Here is an 18,190-nt window from a genome sequence, read left to right on the forward strand (position 1 = left end):
CCCATGCACTGGGAGGAAAAGTCAGGGCTGATACCAGGCTCAAGAACCAGTCACTGACTGCTTCCCCCGCTCCGGTCACGTCTGCCCCTCTTCCAAAGAAGTAAAAAATGAGGATCCCTCTCTGGGCAGTCCTGCTGCTCTAACATCTGAATCTCAAGTACTATGGAGGTCAGGTGAGGAGTCTGAAATCCACAGGATGAAAAGGGCTTTAGCAAGAAAGTCTGGGCAGCAAGGGTTTCCCAAGAGGCACCAGATGGAAGGATACTGGCTAAAAGATGCTGCCTTCTGCACCTACCCTCCTAGGGGCTCTAGACTGACTGCAGAAAGGTAGAAAGGTAGAGCTTGCCTTCTGAAAGCCAACTTCAAACCTTCTCCTATTGGAGGCCCCCTCCCAGACAGGTGATGACATTACAGAATGTAAGGGTCTTTAATAGTATGTTGGCGCTTTGCTCCCTGTAGACTGGGTGTAGAGGGGTTTTCTGTGAAACTCTAGAGTCAAGGGTGGTTCCAAAGGCTCAGCCGCATCCCTCACATCCCTTTAAAAAGCAAGACAACGTTCTAGGTTCAGTTTATTTGGCAACAGATGGCTCTGAGTAGGGCAAGCTCGGTGAAGCGGAAAGAGGTGAACCTAGACCTGGAGAGGGAACCCTTCTTAGAAGCAAAGTGTCCCTTCCTTCCTTCCTTCCCCACAGTGTCCATGATGGAAGTACTCAACCAAGAGGAAATCACAAGTTCAGCAGAAGGTAAACCGAGGGAACCCACTTGATATGCCCCCAAAGACACTGGGCAGCAGAATGATGACACCAAAAAAAGAGAGAGGACACCAGGGCTCTGCAAATGGGAAGACAAAGCAGTCGTGGCCACTAGAACATGCTCCTGGTGCTCTTCTCCCCTTTTAGCTCTGCCCCTCTCTCTAATTCCCCTCCCCATAGTTGGCAAGATAAAAGCCCAGATCTGATCACACCATTCAGCCCTCATTCAAAAGGCTTCAGCGCTACCCTTCCCCTTCTAGAAAACATCTTTCTCTTCCAAACCCCTCAGTCAGAATGAGTCACTCATTTCACATTTACTTTGTTCAGAAACTCTAGCACTGATGGATGCCTCTATTCTCCATCCTCCAACTTTATTGTCCCATCAACCATCTTCATGCATCCCCCTTTCCCTGAACTGTTCTGCATGCCTGGAATATGTGCCCTGACATTTCCCCTCAACAAAGCCTCCCCACATCCCAGTAACGGGCATTGTCTCCTTCCTCAACCTCCTGCCTTTTTCTTTCAGGGTCTGGGGTGTACCTCTGGAGTAAATCCCCCTTGAGGGCATGGACCTATTTCCATTTGATTTTGTATCTTCAGGGCCTGTCATATGCCACAGCCTTCACCAATGTTTCTTGATTGAATAGTATTTGTAAATAGCAGGAGTATAGACACCAGTCCAAGGAAATTTGGATACAATTTGTTGTAGAATGTAGAAGAATGAAGGCATTCCCAATCCTGGGAAATGATGTGCTGTCCTGGAAAAGGAAGTCCTGAATCTGTAGTGGGGGGACCTGAATTCAAGTTCTGCCTCAACAGTTTTCACTGAACCTTTGTGACCATGGCAAGTCGTGTCATCTTTTTTTGATGTTGGTAGAGAGGCAGTCACTGTGCCACTTTGATGCCCACTTAGCACATAGTGGGTGCTCTCTTTCCCTTTCCCTCTTGGTCATCTTTTCCCTCCATCGATAAGTGAATAATGGCTACATTTGCTTGCTGCCACATAAAGGAGCTGAGTTGGTGTCCAAATGGCCTGCCCAGGATGGGAGCTAGCAGGTTGCTCTCTCCCTCTGAGACTCTCCACAAATCTCTAATGATTTAATCTGTGGATCTAATGATCCACAAATCTCTAGTGAATCTCTCAACTTTTTTAGAAGTCAAGGGAGTCTGGCCATAGTATTCCATTTTCCTTGGGTCTAAGTTTCCTTTTTCTGGGATCATCACTTTAAGGATCCAAGGGCTGGAAGCACGGGCTTGTGGGCCCTCTCGACATCCTTCTCCTGGTTTCCCAGCTTGATTACTCTTATACCAGCCCCTGTGCCATTCAGTGTCTGGGTGTCTCATTCCAGAGTCATGTCGCCATGACAAAAAGAGCTCACCCTTGGGATTCCCCCCCAGGAGGCTGTGCTGATCCTCACAATGGCCATTCTATGAGTGTTTTAATATTTGCCCAACACTTTTCATTCATTATCTCTCTTATTCCTCAAGAGGTAGTTGTGGGCATTATTATTAGCCCTCTTCTGAAGCTGAGAGAAGGAGCTCACCGTTTCCCGACCCACCATGCACCTGGGCTCTGAGTGTGGCAACGGGTAGCTTTGGTTCCTTCATCCTTTGGCTACAGTGATGTGGTTTTCCAATGAGGAAGTGCCCCTCTTTTGGGAAGGGGGAATAGAGCCTATGACTCGTTCTCTATTCTCATGTCCAGCCATGGCTCTTACCGTAAACGGATAAATAGATGTCCGGGCAAGCTATGATGTAGTCAGAGTCTGTTCTGAGTTGGAGGGATCTCCCTAAGGAAACCAAAGGTTTCCAGAGTCCTGAGGAGAAGGGGGCGGGGGTGAAGGGAAACATCATTATATAACTTTTCTTCAGTGGAACATGATAGAATTATTTCCCTTACTAATTTCATTTGCAAGTTCCAAAGAGGATATGAGAAAGAATAGGAAGTTTAGAAAAGGAAACAAAGATTAGCCAATTAGGGGAAAGTAATTAATCTTAAAAAAGATGCAGAGTTGTTCTGGAAATAGCCATTTGTGATTAACCATCACTGGCCAAAAACTGGTTTTCTTTTCAGCCCTCAGGAGTGGACCCTTTTTCCTGAAAGAATGTGATATCTCCTTCCTAGAAGTGCTCCCTGACATTCCTCTGCTTTGCCAGGCATCCTGGTCTGCCTTTTTTTCTTCCCCGCTCTTTGTCAATGGTGCCTTAAGCACCTCACTGGACTCAGACCCATGGAGCCCCCAGGCAGCCCTGGGCTCCCACCAGTAAGAATTTAATAGCTATTTGTTCAATGAATGCCATAGTCAAGTCATCCTAGAGACCGCCGGGAATGCTGGGCATTAAACTATATGTTGTCTTGTTTAGGGAAAAGAGCTTTTTGTGTCCTCTGAATATCCCCCTTCCTTGCAATGTAGCCCCCGTGAGAGCAAACCATTAGCCAACCAACTGTGATCAGGCAGCCCCCAGAGAGAGAAGGGACTCTGGGAAAGAAGAGAGTCGGAGGGTCACAGGTCCAAAGAGAGTTCACACACCATCACCTCCGACCTCCTCACTTTAAAGGACACGTCCCCCTTCTCTGAGCCCCTCTGGAGGGGCCCGGGACCCTGACACTTGAGGCTGCTTGGAAAATTACCCGCTCTAACCAAATATCATAGAATATATACAAATACTTTATATAATGACACATTATATAATTTTATGTATACATAGAGTATGAATATATAATGTATGTATATACTATATAATATAGTTGTATATTATATAATTTCATTATATACACACATAATTACATATTATATAATTTATATATGGCTACGAAATATAAATTAAAATATGACTATACATATATAACTATATAATTTAACATATACATACATGACTACATAGCATTTATATATAATATATTTTAATATATAGATAATATAACTACACATATACTTTTATATATAATATAACTATGATTTATATGTAGAACTATATATTATATAGTTTATATATATCCATAATATCACCACATATTATATAATTTCTTGATTCTCATTTATTCTCCGTAAATCTTTCCTATGATAAGTTCTTCAGTATGTGTGTCCCTGTCTTTGCGTACATTGTCCCTGGAGTTTGGAATGCAATTCCTCCCCTGCCCTTCTCTACCCTTTTGAATTCCATTCCCATGGGCCCCTTCCTCCTCAACCCTACCTGGTGCTGCCCAAGACAGGAACTCATCTCGACTTGGAATGGATTTTTTACTTTTGGGTGCTTGCGTTGTTGGGCTGTTGGATTGTAAACTCCTTGAGAGCAGGGGCCTTCTGCCCATATCTATCACAGTGCCAGGCACATAGCAAACATTTAATGAATGCTTGTTGACAGATTGGTTGGCTGGGGAGATTTTTACAGTCCTCTTCTAGAGGAATTCCTCAGAGTGTAGGGGAGTGATGGTGGGAGAGGGAGACCTGACCCTCGGGAGAAGCACAGCCCTTCCTGTCCTTTGGTGGTGGGAATACACTATGCCAGCTGCCTCATTGGCATTCTAAACTCCTTGGCCCTAGGAGGATGGATCACACCCCATGGGTGTTTAGAGAACTATGCACCGCCTGGGGGCACAGCAGCCAGAGGCTTGGATAGTCTAGGGACAGCATAAATAGTGGGAAATGAGGAAAGGGAGTTGGAAGAACAGGAAGAAAACTTGGCTTCATTATAGAGCTTTAGAGCTAACCTTTCTGATGCTATTTCTCATGGAGAATCAAGCCCCTTTACTTGGCCAAGGTGAATCTATTTGCAGCATAAAATAAATTTATTTTTCTAGTTTCTAGTTTCCCTTTTCTATTTGTGTCCTTAGGGGATTCAAGAAGCATATCATTGAAGGGGAAAAGACCTACTTCTACAAAAATATTTAGAGTAGCCCTTTTTGTAGTGGCAAAGTATTGGCATCTAAAGCGGTGTCTCTCTATTGGGGAATGGCTGAATAAATTGTGGCATATGATGGTGAGGGAATACTATTGTGCTCTAAGGAATGATGAACAAGATGATTTCAGAAAAAGCTGGAAAGACCTCCATGAACAGATGCAGAGTGAAATGAGCAGAACCAGGAGAACAATGTACATAGTAACTGCACTATTGTGGAATGATCAACTGTGTTAGACTTTGCTACTAACAGCAATACAGTGATCCAGTGCAATTCTGAGGACTTAGGACAAAGAATGCTGTCCACCTCCAGAGAAAATCTGGAGTCAGAATGGAGTCAGAAGGCAGGTCAAAGCAGATTATTTTTTACTTTAGTTTATTTGTATTTGTACTTTTGGTTCTCTTACAAAAACTAAACAATATGGAAATACGTTTTGCATGATGGTATGTGTATACCAATAATACATTGGTTGCCATCTCTGGGAGGAGGGAAGGAGACAGTTTGGACCATATGACTTCAGAAAACCCATGTGGAAAACTGTTAGTACATGTAATTGGTAAAATAAAATATCTTTAAAAAAGAAGCACATCATTTACTCACTGATTATTCATTTCAGAGGGAGAATCTGAAGGATGCCAGTGTATTACCCAGAGACTAGAAGCATTGAATGCAACACTAGGGAGATGCTTCGCCTACTTGTGCTAGCTAATTCATGCATACCAGCCCAGATATGAGTGTGCACACATCTGCATACACACACACACACACACACACACACACACACACGCATCTTTCTGATTCCCAGGATCCCAAGGTCACATGGGTAACTCTCTAGAGTTCCAGTTTGGGCTTGGGACCTGCCTTCCTCATTGCTCCAGACTTCTCTGTAGGATCTGACAGGTTCCCATTTTCTTTGGATCCTACCATGTTCATTCAGGTGGTGCTGAAGTTTTTTTTTCCCATCCCTGAGTCACTAACTCAGATCCTCATTTTCTACTCATGAGGGAGAAAGAGGCTACAAGCTGAAGGCCAACGGTGTGTATCAGGTCTGCCAGCAGCAAAGGGTCTGGACACAGAAACTGAAGCTTGTAGAGATCAGTCTCATTGGCCTGGTGACTGTGAGTGATGAGTGAGCTAGCTCTCTCTCTCTCTCTCTGCCCTCTCTCTGATTGTCTTTGTTCCCTCCCCCCTCTTTCCTTCCAGACGCCCATTTTTACCCTCCTTGTGGCCAGACACCATTTGCTACCATTTGTAACAGCAGCGGCCAGAACCTTTTGGCTGAGGGATGGGGCAGGAGAAGGGCCCTAAGGGAGAGAAGAGATAAGGGACAGGCAAGCAGGCAGAAAAGAAGTATGGAGACCACATGGAGGATGAGAGGTGATTTGTGGAGAAGGCCAGAGATTGACATTTGGGGATAGGAGTGATGAGTTAGATCTGGAGAAGGAGGAATAGGGTGCCATATTGAAGAGGAAATTGGATGTGGCCATCAAGGTGCTAAAAGGGGCCAAGGTGCTAAATGAGATAAGAGAGAAGGCTTTTGGGGTGGGGGGTGGAGTGCAGACTCCCACAAGCTCATGTAATAGAAGCAGCAGCTGCAGCAGCTGGTAGGAGGAGAGTTGATGGTCCACCCGGGCTACCTATAAGTACAGGGATCCGAGACCATGGACAGAAGGGTGAGGCGGGGGGCTTTACGTTGGCCATCAGAAGGTGGAGATGGTTCTCATTTTGCCTAAGCTCAGTGACTGCTGCTGGTGCTCCGAGTGCCCATGGCTCTCCCTCATAGAAAAGGATAGCTTGTAGGAAACTGGGGACAACAAAGCCCCTTTTAACCTCCCCACCCCCATCTACCACAAACAGACAGAAGAAGGACTCCAAGATAAACAAAAAGAAAAAGAAAAGCCTCTAAAGATACGATCAATCACTGGGCAGTCATTATTGGGCACTTTGGACTTCTCATTCCACAATGAACAAATTCCTCCTCATTTTGGACCTAGTCCTCTCATATTCAGGTCCATCAAGACAATTCACCAAATAGAGTTAAGCACCCACTGTCTGTCAGGCACTGTGCCTGATATGAAGGGGATATGAAGAAAGGCAAACAATTCCATCCTTGTTCTTGAGGAGCTCCCAGTGTAATGGGGAGACCACATGCTCCTATCATCCAGGGGTATGCCCAAATAGAGATAGTCAAAAAAGGAGGCATCTGCATTGGGGGCTTCTGGAGGGCTTCTTGGAGAAGGTGGATTTTGAGCTGGAATTGGAAGGAAACCAGGGAGGTGATAAGAAGAAGAAGATGAGGAGGGAGAGAGTTCCAGGCTTGGTGGACAGTCAGAGAAAATGCTTGGAGTGGGGAGATGGAGGGTCTAGTGGGGGGACAGTCAGGGAGCCCGTGAAGCTGGATTGTAAAGGGCCTGAGATCCGAGCAAACTGGAAAGGTAGGGTGGGGGTGGGGGCTGGTTATGAAAGGCTATAAAAGCTAAACCCAGGACTTTATAGTCCATTCTGGAGGCAGTAGGGAGCCCTCTGGGAGTTTATTGCACTCAGAGAAACCTGGTTTCCCCTGTGTGGCTGCATCCTTGCCCATCCTCCGGGACTAGTTGTACCTCCTCTGGTGTAGGAGCTCCCCATAACTCTGTAGCCCTGGTCCTGGAGCTGGGGGGGGTCCCCTGCCGCCTCCAGACGACCCCCGCTTCTTCCAATCAGCAGTTATCTTATTAACATTTCCCAGATCATGGCAGCCATGCTCATCCCCAGCTGCTGCTGTGACTTTCCATCTCATCTCACCGTGTCCTTCCTCCGCCTGCACTGGTTCCATCCTGGATCTGGCTCTCCTTCACGTGCTCGCTGCCTCTACTCTACCGGCTTGACCCAGCTTGTGAGTTTATTGTTAATTTCGGTGTGAGCACTGACGCGTCAGACACGGGCAAATGGCACAAATCGGGCTCTGATTTGTCCTTTGGTCTATTGTCTAGCTGGGAAGAGTACAGATGAAAAGTCAAAAGAGCATCTCTACGCTGCGGCCCCTACTCCTCCCCCAGAGTTGGCTGGTCAGCATTTGTCAGCACACTCCTGCTCCTAGGATGAAGAATTGATTGTATGAGCAATGGTTAACCCAGTGCTTGTTGCATCATTTCCTTTTTCCTTCTCTACTTTAGACAGAGGGAACAGATACAGGATAACCACAAAAAGATAGAAAAGGAAAGAAAAGGGGGCAGCTGGGGGGCTCAGGGGATTGAGAGCCAGGCCTAGAGACGGGAGGTCCTGGGTTCAAATGTGGCCTCAGATACTTCCTAGCTGTGTGACCCTGGGCAAGTCACTTAACCCCTATTGCCTAGGCCTTGCCACTCTTCTACCTTGGAACCAACATACAGTATTGACTCCAAGACGGAAGGTGAGGATTTAAAAAAAAAAAAGAATAGAAAAAAGAAGCATCGAAACCTGTTTTTGAAACGCATAGAAGAGAATGAAGGGAAGAGGATATAGAAGAGGAAGGCTAGAGGAGGCCTGAGGGCCAAAGAAAAGCAGGCACTGTAGTTTTGTGTCGCTCTCCTACCATTTCTGTGAAAGCATCTATTTTAGCTGATGTTTATGTTCAGATTTTTTTTTAAACGAAGAGAAAAAATGTTATTGGACAGTAGGAAGATGGTGATTCATCCCAGCTCTATTGCTCTCTGAATTCCACTGAACAAGAGGAGAAGAATGGCTTTTTAATGCTACTGACCACAATAGAACATTAAATATAAAGGGGTCGTAGCCAGACAGTGACCTGTGCCAGGACGATCTTTCTAAGAATTCCATGGACTTGGAGAAGAATAAGCTAATTGTAATTGTGTGTCTTTCTCCTGGGAGTTCTCCCCAACCCAGTGGCAGGCAGGCAGGCAGGGTATCTATGACCCCCGGTCACTGGGGCAGAGATTTCTTTCCCCTGGCTGTGGGGCTCTGCACACCTGAGGCCTGCAGGATGAATGAGAGCCTCTAAGTGATAACCCTCGCCGTGTTGTGGTCATCTGACAACATGCCCGGTCCAATGAAGATGCTCATGCCACATTTTTCCTGCTTGGAATGTCAGGCTGGACCCCCGTGAGGCCAGGCTGACTCATGCAAGCTGGAGCCTCCTTCTAATCCTGGCTTCTAGGTCTCCCTGAGGGTGAAGATAGGATGGAGGTGGTTGGCCTCAGCTCAGGTGACCCAATTTGAAGTCAGGGTTATTTCCTCCTTTGCTCTAGGCTGAGTGTCAAACAGCCTCACTTGTGTTTATGTAGCATGAAATCAGAGCTGCCTAGCCTTCTTCCTAGCCTCAGGGCCCACTTCCTGCTGCCCTTTAACTGAGACTTTCCAGGGGGAGGCTGCTCCCCAGCCTGCCTAAGAGGTTACACACCTGTCCACGTGGGGCTGAGGGAAGGTGAGAAGTGCCTGCTGGTCCCAGGGGGTGGAGGGAGCAGTAGTGGGGCCCAATACTCTTTCAGGCTATGCTAGCCTTGAAAACAACCGGAGAGCTACCCATATTTTTTCAGAGATCCAGTATACCATCTGTGCTGATTGCCAGAGAGAATGAATTACTAAATGAATGAATGAAAAGCACTTGGAAGAACTTTCTAGATAGACTAAGTACTGTACTGCTTGTTGGAGATACAAATAGGAAAAAAAGGGCATTTCCTGCCCACAAGGTGCTCCATGGGGAGATAATACATAAAGTGATGGTCAGGCAGAGAGACGGTGAGTGGAATAATCAAGGAAATGATGGTGCTGGGGATTTGTTGATCATTTTTAGTTAGAGGTGACATCTGGTAGAGGACTGGAAGCCTGGTAGCAGAGGACAGAGATACAGAGAGGCAGAGACAGACAAAGAAATCAATTAATCCAAAAGCATTTATTAAACACCTATTATAATCAAGGAATGTGGTAGTACTAGGGAAAGGAAGGAAGAAAAGAAAGAGAAAGAGGGAGGAAAGGAGACAGGGAGGGAGAAAGAAGGAAGGACAAGGAAAGGAAGGAGAGAGAGCAGAAGAGCTGAGCACTTAAGAAGTCTACAGTCTTACTAGGGAAGAGAGCAGGTATGTAATCCATATAAATGTGGCAGCAGTGGTCTGGAGTTCACTTTCCCAGACTGCATGGACAGATTGGGTTCCCAAAGGGAAGTTGGCTACTGCTCTTCTCAGGGTTCTAGAGTTAACCCTGAGGCCTCAGGACTGGTTTTCCATTATTATCACTGTTATTATTATCAGCCCCTAGCAAGTGTATCCCAAATCCATATCACTTAATTACTAGTCATTAGATTTTATAAAGAAATATTTATCGAGAATGAATAGTAAGGAACCAAGTACAAAAAAGTCCCTCCAAGATAAGGGATGGACGCACCCATTTATACATGTTTTTTATCCCTGGGTAGAGAAGATTTAAAATTAAAGTGATTGCTTCAACTCTTCTCACACCCTCAACTGGGAAGATGGTAATTCCTGGCCTTTGGAGTCCTTTTCTCCCTCCAGGAGTTCCCACAAAGATCATGCTTAGGTATGGCACAGTCAATGACAGATCACTCTTTTGGCTTCTCAGCCAGTTTTCTGCTGGCCTGGGTCTAACATGTCACTCCTGTGGGCTGATTCCCCCTGGACTCAACTAGTATGGCCACTGGCTTTGATGGCTGATGTGTCCTTCTATGGCTCTTCTGGCCTTTTGAAGTTTATGAAGCCATAACCTGGTCTGTTCTGTTTCTGGGATTCGTTTACCTAGGACCAGAAAGAGTAATTGCCAGAGACCAAAGAAATGGAGGGGCCATGTGTTTATGTGCTCGTGGTGTTGGGTGGGGAGAGTGGACAGCCTTAGCCAGCTGCAGCCCCTGCTGGTGCCATTACTTTTCTCATCCTCCTGAGGCCCACATCACTTCTTCCTAACTCAAAAGCTGCAAGGGAAGAGCAAATCTGTTTGACCCTTGGCACGAGTATGCTTTGTTCCCAACAGGAGCCAATTAAAGGCTTTCAGTTAGTCCACAAAAGTCAGAGAGTAGCTGTATGACCTCTGAAGCTGGGAGATGCTTCTGGATAAGCTTATAGAAGGAAGCTTACCAAGCTTCCACAGGAATACTGGGAATGGACTTCACCTTTATTGGTCAACATTCTCCCTCTAAGAGATGGGAGAAAGGAGGCTATCCCAGGCAAGGGGCCTGGACAGAGGCACAGAGATGGGAAAGTAGGAACAGCTAGAAGATCAGTTTTCCTGGACTTTTAAGATTTCCTGAAGTGGGACTTGATGTATAATAAGGCTGAAAAGGGAGGTTGGAGCCAGCTTGTAAAGGGTCAAACATAAGACTTACTGTTTGATTCTGGAGGTAAGAGGGAGCCACTAGAAGGGTGAGTAGGGGTAGACATGATCTTAATAGGAAGAATAAGAAGCTGCAGGGACTGAGCTAGTGAACAAAACTTGTTTCTTGAGTAGAAACATGACAAGAAGCTAAGCAGAAGGGAAGGCAGTTAAGAGTCAGGAAGCCCAGCTAAGAATCCTGCTCTGAATCTTTTCTAAGTTCTGTGAAAGGTTCTGGATAAGCCATCCCACCAGTTCTAGAACAGCAAGATCAATGCATTCCATTAGGAGCTCCTAGCAGGCAGAGAGTCATCAGGGGCTGGCACACTACTCATTACTTCCTGAAATGACCAGGAAGGGTAGAGTGGTGTTACTGGGGCACCAGAATCAGACTTGGAAGTCCCAAGAACCTGGCTTCAAGGGCTGCGTGACCCTGGGCAGGTTCCCTCTCTGGGCATCAAGGACCTCATTTCCAAGATGGCAGAAAGACAGTGCATGTGATAGACTCTAATCTCCCTTTGGTCCTGGAAGAGACTCTAGAGAAAATCTTAGTTAACACACACATTTTTCCCACAAATGAAATGAGGCAGCTGGTAGAGGCAGAAGGGGAAGTTAATCATCCCCAAGAGCCTGACCTCTCTCTGTTGCCAAAGTCCTTCTAACCATAACCATGATGGCCACTGCCCCTTGGAAAGAGCTCCAAGGTTGACAAAATATCTCCCTCCTGATAGGCCCAGAGACCGTATGGTAAGGGCAAGTATGACCATCCCCATTATACATATAAGGGAATGAAGACTCAGTGACTTTCTGAGAGTCACACAATTGTTCCAGAACCAGTGAGGGGACCCTAGTTCATATCCTACTCTGTCCTGCACTATGCATGAAGTCATCTTCTCAAGAACTTTTGTGCCAGAAAATGCACAGGGCTGCACTGGCTACAGGACCAAGAAAGTTGGAACTCTGGGTCAGTCTCCCCTTGGACACTTTGGGTCCTGAAGCCATGAGACTCGGGGACAACAGGCCTAGACTATGGCCAGGGCAAAGTAAAGAGGTGCAGGTGAGATTCTGTCCAGGGCCAAGGCCTTATGATCACCCTATTCTGATGGAATAATGACACAGATTATTCGCTGACCAGAAATAGACCCAAGATCTGGGCCCAGCTGTATCTATGACAGCTCTGGATCACAGGTGGTCATGTGTGGCCCTGGGCAAGTCACTTCATGCCTCTGAAAATCATCTGTAAAATGGGGATGAGAACAAGAGCACCTATCCTCCAGGATTGTTATAAGGGACAATGAGATAATGTATGTAGCATGTCTTATAAATCCTAAAGGGCTATAGCAGTAATAACAAATGGTGCATCATGGAGCTTTTGACCAAGCAGTCACCAGTTATGATGCGCCTGCCTACTGTCTGCCAGGCTCTGCTCTAAGCCCTGGGGATACCCTAAAAGGCAAAGGGCCATTTGATATTCTGTTGCTGAGACATGGTATCATTCCCATCAGGCCAGCTTTAGTGACCTCCACTATTTACTGATTCATTAACCCGACCATAAATATTTCCTTTCCTGCTTCTGTCTCTCCAATCTGCTGCAAAGTCCTTGAGCCTCACCCTGTCCATGCTCACATGGGCCTGCTCACCTCCTTATGTTATCTTCACAGGGATTCCTTGCTGGACTTCTGTCCAGCCGCTAGAGTTTCCTCAAGCCCTCCTCCTTCATGCATCTTTGCATGTCGCTTTTCTAAGGCACAAGAATGACCATGTCACTAAGGCCCTTGTACCTGGAACATTGGACCCAAACTCTCCTTTAGCTTGCCATGTCAAGTTCCTCACAATCTACTTCCAGCTTCCTTTGGCAGAATTATTTCCCATTATTCTCCTTCTGGTGAGAGAAAACATGGATCCACCCAATGGATAGAGGACTGGCTTCTGAGTCGGGCAGACCTGGGTGCAGGCTCCACTTAGGAGTTGCTTTGGGCACTGTGCAGTATGTACCAAAGCCTAAAAGTTGCCACAGAAAAAGTGCCAGCCTTCATTGGTAACAGAAGCCTGCTCATGCTGGGGGGGCTCCCTCTGCCATCAGAACCCAGGGCTGGTCCCATTCTCTTCTTCATCCAGACTCTGGCCAAGTCCTTCAGGAACTCTTCTTCCAGGCACAGGAGCGTAGGTTCAAAAGGATCCAGGGCTGTACTACTGGGCAGGCTGGGTAGAAAGGGCAGAGGACTTAGAGCTGGGAGAGCTCTAATTGGTAGCATCCTTGTGGAGTCTCAGTTTCTCCTCTGTGCAATGGGGATGAAGGCAACACCAACTTGCCTACGTCCTCCCTACATGCTCTATACACAGAGACCTACATGCACATATACAAACTGGCACAGGAATCATTCTCACTGTCCCAATTAAAAATGACATGGTAGAAATTCTACCTTCTTTCTCAGTCACTTGCAAACTAACCCAAAGTCTGTCTGTCTATCCATCCATCCATCCATCCATCCATCCATCCATCCATCCATCCATCCATCTAACCATCACCTCTTTGACTGGCTAACTTCACTTCTTGGAGGCAGTGTGGTTCAGTGAAAAGATCACTGACTCTGGGAATTCTTCCTTTGTTGCTTACTGCCTGTGTGACCTCAGCAAGTGACTTCCTTTCCTCGGTTTGAATTTCCTTAATGATCAAATTTGCCCCAAAGTTCCTTTCAGCTCCAGGTTTGTGATCCTTGACCTCCCTGGGCTCTTTTCCTCCTCTCTAACAGAGGGGGCCAGACTATATAGTCTCTGAGGTCCCTTCGAGCCCGGGATCTAGTGGACCTGAAGTGCCAGTGGCCCTTGGGCCTGCCAGCCCGTGCCCAAGCAGGAAGCAGAGCTCTCTTCAGTGTCCCTGGGCTCCCAATGGGAAAGGCTGCCCACTGAACATGGTCCCTCCTCCCATGGATGGCTACAGTGGCAGGGAGGTCAGGAATGTGGTAGGAAGGTCACTCACCCCTCTGAGCCACATTTCTACACAGAGAGGGTTTGTGTTGGCTTCAATCCAGCTTATTGTCCTAAAGGAAACCTCCTTGGGGTATTTTTAATCACTTTTACTCCTAACAGGAGCATGGGGCTATTTTAATCATTCCTGTTAGGAAAAAACCGGCCAAAGCCCGGGACAGAGATGTTTTGGTGCCTTGGGTGCCTGGTTGGTGGCCAGGCCCCGGCAGCCAAGCCGGAAAGGGTGGACAGAGGCTAGGGAAGGAAGGAAAGGAAAGCGGAGGGAAAGGCTAGGACAGTGACCCTTTTGTCCTTTGTTTCAGAATGGGAGAAATAAACCACATCCAGTCCTCCCCAGGCCCGAGAACAACCACCCTTTGGATTGTCCTCCACTAGAGATCTTCCATGGACAATAGGGCTTTTTATTTGGTGTGTGGCCTGCTTGGAATGCATAGGCACATGAGTGCCCCTCTGGCCATAGTGGTGCCCCTCTGCTCAAGGACCAGACCCCCGCTGGAGTCAGGGAGCAAGCCCGGGCAGCAGAGCTTCTTGGGATGGGCCATACTTCTTAACACTGGATAGGGGATAGAGATGAGGGAATACATAATAAAGGCCAGACCAGGCTGGAGAGGCTGTGTTCCACCTGGAGGCAGGAGGGAACCCGGGTTCCCACTGATTTATCCATCAAGTTTTTTGTCTCAGAGAAACACCTGCCTGTTCAGATATTCCCAGCAGCCTTTGCTCTTATCCCATCTTGCCTAGAATCATGGTTAGCTATGCTCAAGGCTTTTCCCTCTGCCAATCAAAGTGTTAGATTATTAGTCATTTTATTTGATATTAGAGAAATTAAATTATATAATTAAAATAAACAAAATTTAATATTAGTAATATTAATATTATTAGTCATTAGCATTATCAGTAATAGTAAAAAGACCTAGCAAACAGTATATTAATAATTTACTATTTAACACTTTCAATAACTTAATGTATATTCATAAAATTTAATGTAACTAATACAACATGATGCCTTTTCAATATCGTGTAACATACATTTATATAGCTCTTTTAGACTGGCAAAATGCTTTACATATTTTAGCTTATTTGATTTTCACAACAGCCTTGGGAGGTAGGTGCTATTATTATTCCCATTTTATAGATAGGGAAACTGAGACTGTTGAGGGGCTTGTCCAGAGTCAGTGTTTGAAGCAAGATTGGAAATCAGGCCTTCCCTGACTCCAAGCCCAGCACTCTGTACCACCTCACTGCCAGGTAGGAAGTGAGAACAATAGTTCTTATTCACATCTTGCTTTCTCCAAAGCCATTTCCTGAGAATCAGCCCTGTGTCCAAGGCTGCGGCTGTAGGGCAGAGGTGAAGGCTGCTCAAGGAGGACGAGAATGACCAGAGTATGGCTCCTTGCTCCCCCTAAATCCAGTGTCCTTTTACTTAGGCCCACTGGACTAGTCAGTTCCAGCCAAAACAGGTAGAAGCCCTTACGGCAACACGTTTGCCAGGCCTCAGTTCCCTGACCTAGGCTGAGCCAAGGTTCCAGGCCAGCTTGAACCCTGAATTCTTTGTCCAGGTTTTGAGCCCCTGGTCCCCAGTCCCTCCAGAGTTTCTGGTCCTTGGGCTGGTGAAAGGGGAGGTACAGAGGGAAAAGAGCATCCTTCCTCTGTACTTTTCCCCAAACTCCTGAGTCCAGAGTGATCCTGCATCTCCTGGGAGATGGGGCAGAGGTGGGCATGCAGCCTGCTCACCATTCTATATGCTTGTGAAACTAGTCTATTCCTTAGACTTTGGGCATTGGGTCTTTGTTTATTAATCCTCTGCTACGGAGAGATACTGTCTCACAGCTCTCCAAATGTTTTGTGTTCTAGGGCACTGGCTCATTCTCTTCTGTAGCACCTGGGGGCACAAAGAAGGTTGGAGCATGGCTTAGGAGTCCCCTACAATTCTTAACCCACCTTGGAGAATTGCTGTCACATCCTTTGCAATCATGGCACAGTGCCCAAGTTTGCACGCTTGCTTCTTTGGGGCACCCATTCCCAGGATCCTGGAAAACTAGATAGAGCTAGGAGGGACCTGCAAGCTGACACCTTCATTGGATAGATGAGGAAACTGAGGCCCACCAGAAAGGCGACCTGACATGCCCAAGTGGTGGTTGTTATTCAACTGTTTCAGTCATATCTGACTCTTCGTGGCCCCATTTGGAGTTTTCTTGGCCAAGGTACTGGAGTGGTTTGCCATTTCCTTCTCCAGGAAATCGAGGCAAATGGGGTTCATTGACTTGTCCAAGGTTACCTATCTAGTAAGTGTCCAAGGCTTGTTTTGAACTCGGGAAGAGTCTTCCTGACTCCTGTCCCAGTGCTCTATCTACAGTACCATCTGGCTGCCCAAGGTTACATGGTCATACATATTGCTGCCTATCCATTTGCATTTTTGGCAAATGTAATAGATGTAAAGTGTTTTGTTTAATGGTTCAAGAGTTACGCAAATGTTATTTTTAATATTATCCCTCTAATGTGAGCACCACAAGGGCAGGGATCATATCTCTCTGGTGCCCAAGACAGGGCTCTGGATAGCATGAATGTTTATTGAGTAAATGGACAGACCAAAGAATATACAAATGAGTCAGGGAATGAAAGAACAGTAATTCAGTTAATGAATGAATAAGTGAATAATTTAGGGACTGGATAATCCTCCAGGGTTCTCTGTACCCATTCCCAATCTTTCACCTTCAGTAAATGCTCTTCGGAGGGTGTTTTGATAAAGGAGAGACTTCAGGTGGGTGTGGACACGCTCTTTAGAAATGGAAACCTCAAGAAAGCTGCCTTTATTATCTAAGTCCTCCCATCTAGGAGCACCGCAGGGGTCTTTTGGGAGGAGAGGAGAACCTGGAAATCATGTTAGTTAACACAAAGGCGCAATCTCTCCAAAGAGAAAAACAAGCCAACAAGCCTGCCCAATTGTTTGCTCCTATCTAGGGAACAATCATCTGGCCAGATGTTCCTTAGAAATGGAAGGACATTTCATGGAATAAGACTGGTTGGAGATTTTAGGTCAGACCAGCACAATGCCAGGGATTTTTCTCTAAGAAGAACCCAGTGGGTTTTTGGTGAACAAATATCCTTGGGATTTAATTTTGATTTTAATTCACAGGAAAATGTTTGGTCTCCTTTCTGGTGGTCTTGGCGACCTTCCCCCAAAGCAAACCTTCTGATAGAATTGGATTATATTAGAGACTGCTTGACTAGGAGAAAAGGGAGAGTGATATAGAAACCTGCTGTGGTAGAATAGTGATGGGAACCTTCAGTTATCCAGAAATCTGCTAGAGCTCTCATGGCACTCAAGCCAGAGCAGCTTATGATATCTGGACTTGCCTTAGTGACTCTTTCATTCTTCAACATAGAGAAGAAGTGATAAGGGGGATGACTAGTCTGGATCTGACTGACAAATGAGGAGAGATTGGTAGCAGAAATAGAAAGGATGGAAATGGTCAAAGGATATGAATAGGAAGTTTTCATATGAAGAAATCAAAACTATTAATAATCATAGAAAAATGTTCCAAATCCTCTTGATTGGAGAAATGCAAATTCAAACAACACTGGGGTATCATCTTATACCTGTCAGATTGGTCAATATGACAGTAAAGGAAAGTGATAAATATTAGAAGAGATGTGGCAAAATTGGGACCCTAATGCATTGCTGGTGGAGTTGTGAATTGATTCAACCATTCTGGAGGGCAATTTGGAATTATGCCCAAAGGGCTACAAAAGAATGCATGTCCTTTGATCCAGCAATACCATTACAAGGTCTGTGTCCCGAAGCCATTCAAAAAAAATGGGAAAGGACCTGTTTGTACAAAAATATTTCTAGCTGTGCTTTTTGTGGTGGCAAAGATTTGGAAACTAAAGGGATATTCCTCAGGTGGGGAATGGCTGAACAAATTGTGGTATATGATAGTGATGGAATACAATTGTGCTATAAGGAATGATGAACAGGAGGATTTCAGAAAGAACTGGAAAGACCTACATGATCGGTTGCAGAGTGAAATAAACAGAACTAGGAGAGCACTGAACACAATAAGTGAAACCGTGGGACAGTCAAATGTGATAGGCTTTGCTACTAACAGTAATACAATGAAGGATCTGGGACAATTCTAAGGGACTTATGAAAAAAAAATTGCTATCCATCTCTGTTGGAGTAGAAATGCAGATGAAAACATAGGATTTATCACTTGTTTTGGGTATATGACTTGGCGGTTTGGTTTCACAA

General features: G+C 45.8%; 1 protein-coding gene across 3 annotated transcripts in view; it reads right to left on the minus strand.

The window, feature by feature from the left end:
* The window catches only part of DLC1 (DLC1 Rho GTPase activating protein), a 207,888-nt gene that overhangs the window by 37,330 nt on the left and 152,368 nt on the right, over positions 1–18,190 (minus strand). The gene's annotated exons all lie outside the window — the stretch shown is intronic.

The sequence above is a fragment of the Monodelphis domestica genome, chromosome 6 (assembly GCF_027887165.1).
Source record: "Monodelphis domestica isolate mMonDom1 chromosome 6, mMonDom1.pri, whole genome shotgun sequence".
NCBI lineage: Eukaryota > Metazoa > Chordata > Mammalia > Didelphimorphia > Didelphidae > Monodelphis > Monodelphis domestica.